The sequence below is a fragment of the Limulus polyphemus genome, unplaced genomic scaffold, assembly GCF_000517525.1.
Source record: "Limulus polyphemus unplaced genomic scaffold, Limulus_polyphemus-2.1.2 Scaffold2070, whole genome shotgun sequence".
NCBI classification, from domain to species: domain Eukaryota; kingdom Metazoa; phylum Arthropoda; class Merostomata; order Xiphosura; family Limulidae; genus Limulus; species Limulus polyphemus.
In genome coordinates, this window is record NW_013667680.1 from 131,452 (window position 1) to 134,392 (window position 2,941).

Genomic DNA, 2,941 nt, shown 5'->3' on the forward strand with positions numbered 1-2,941 from the left:
CACATGCACGCCGTCCCGTCATCCCCACGAAACCAATTAAATCAATATCGTGCGAGTCGCGGGTACATTTGCTAGTCACAAGTAAGTGCCCTCTCAGTGGCTCAGCGATAAGTCTGAAGGCTTATAACGCTAAAAACAGGGTTCGATACCCGTGGTGGGCACAGTACAGATAATCAGTTATGTAAATTTGTGCTTAGCAGTAAACAAACAAATAAACACAAATAAGATATTTCAGTTAGTGATAACTAAGTAAACCAAAGCGATTCTGATAAGTTTTTATTTAACCAAAGTTAATCTTCGATCAATGAATGCAACAGACTTGTTGAGTTCATTTTATGCGATATTATAAATAATTCGATTGTGTGCGCATGAGCAGATGTGTCAGTATTGAGTTTTTCTTTACACTTCATATAATTAAAGACAATTGTTTTGTCAATATTGTTTGACATCCTGAGACTGTAGTATTACAAGCTTTTCACTTCTCTGGTTGTGAAAAGTAGAGTTTTTGGTTTGGTTGTTATTAGGGGTACCGGAAAGTAATGTCGTTTCCCCCTCCCTTTATACCGTAAAAGATCATTTTAAAGGTAAGTATTTATTTTCCAACCAGTTACATAATCCTCATTATTATTAATGACAATGTGCCATCTTTCAATCAAACTTTCAATTCCTCGGTGATGGAAGGAAGCTTCCTATGAGACAAAACATTTTGCGAGAGCAGTTTTAATGCCATCAGCATTTCTGAAGGTTTTATCCCTGAGAATGTGTTGCATAGATCTGAATAAATGATAATCTGAAAGGGGCAATGTCAGGAGGTTGAGGCAGAACTTCCCAATCCAAATCTCTGATCTTCTTCCGAGTCATTGTCGTGCTACAGAATGATCCCTTTTCTGTTGATCAGTGCTGGAAATTTTTCAATAATATCCTGGTGCAGAAGGCGTAAGTGTTGATAATAAAGGTCTGCAGTCATTGTCTGATTCGATTTCAATAACTCAAAGTGAATTATGCCGACTCTGTCCCACCAAACGGACAACAAGACTTTCTGTAGATGTAGACCTGATTTGGCTGTCGCAATTGGGTTCAGACCAGAGCTAAGCCACTGATTGTTGCGTTTGATGTTGACATAAAGAACCCTATTTTCATCTCCTGTAATAACAATCCGATGAAGAAATTGTTCTTTCTCATATCAGGTTTTCAATCAATTGCAAATTGATATGAGCTGGGCTTTGTTATCATCTGATAGTTTGTGTAGAACCCAAACTCTTTGCCTATTGACCTTCCAGATCTGTTTAACATCTAAACCAAGAAGAATAAAGTTTTTCTGATAATTATTGGATGGTTTGATTGGGGTTTGACTCAACCTCTGACCTCAGGAGGTCATTGTCCAACTCTACCGATCTCCCCGAACGATGGCAATCTGAAAGATCAAAATCACCTGACCTAAATTTTCTGAACCTTCTCTGGTATTTGATGACACTCAGAGCATCTTTATAAACCTCACAAATGTTGCCTTGTTCCCTTTATGAAACTCATAGAGCATGCAATGTGATTCTCGTTAGAAATGTGGTCAGTCATTTTTTTCTGATGAGAAGAAACAATTTATGTTAACAGAAAACTGATGAACAAGAAGGGTTTTCTTTTGTCTGCTAAATTAAATTCACCCGAACAGATACGAAAACATATTAATTCGAAACGTTTGAATTTAAGGTAACAAAAACGACATTACTCTCCGGTGCCCCTAATATTAAGCACAAAGTTACACAAAAAGGGCTATCTGTGCTCTGCTTAGAAAGGGCATCGAAACCCGATTTTTAGCGTTGTAAACCTGTAGACTTGCCACTGAGCCACTGGAGGGGGGGAATGAGAGATAATGCCCTTCAAATGAATGCCCTGACATTTTTCAGTCACTTTGTTGAGTTGAGTTTTTAAAAAACTAGGTTTCTTGGTAATAAATTGTTTAGAGCAGAGAGTTAGTACGTAGCTCAGTCTTTACAATGTATTCGTTAAAAGAAACTGCTCTAGAAATTAATGGTTGTTCTGTCTCAAAATTAATAGCACGTAACTTTCATTGTGTTTTATACACAAATGTACTAAGCACCTAAGATTATAAGCCTCTCAAGAAACTCAAACGTATACAAAGAAACGAATGAGTTTGAATGTTCACATACTTAGGGCCGATAATAGATTACTTGGTGCCTTAGGGAGCCGTCAGTGTTGTCTACCATTAACGTCAGGCCTGCTCATGTTGTGTTAGGCACAATACGTAGGCTACAGAACATAAAAAGATATGATAATATACAAACTTCATAATTTCGTACGTTTAACTCGCACAAAACAAAACAAAAAAAGATGACAGTTGAGCTCCATTTGATTAGAAGAGTACACACGAAAAGCATTACACAATATTAGCTACTCTAACTTTGATAATGTGACGTAATGACATTGAAGTTTCTGAGGGTCAAATAACTCCAAAGCAGCAAGACCAGAGGTTTGTGTAATCCCAGTCAACATTTCATCAAGTGACGTAATGACATTGAAGTTTCTGAGGGTAAAATAACTCCAAAGCAGCAAGACCAGAGGTTTGTGTAATCCCAGTCAACATTTCATCAAGTGACGTAATGACATTGAAGTTTCTGATGATAAAGTGACGCTAAAGTAGTAAGACTAGACATTTGTAAGGAAGTTAATACCCTTGTCATTGTTCTTAGTAAACCCACGTTATAGGTAATGAAGTTAAGAAAGCAACTGTGAGAATAATTTTCTTTTTTCTTCGTTTAGCACATTAGAAGATAAACTTTTTCATACATGATGTAGGAGACAGTGTTGACTAAACGTACTTCATAACTTATTATAATATTCTAATAAAAGCACTGATAACACAGACCTGAGAATTTAAACTTAATAAAAGTTGGTTTGGTTTTAATAACGGATTTTTTTTGCTCCC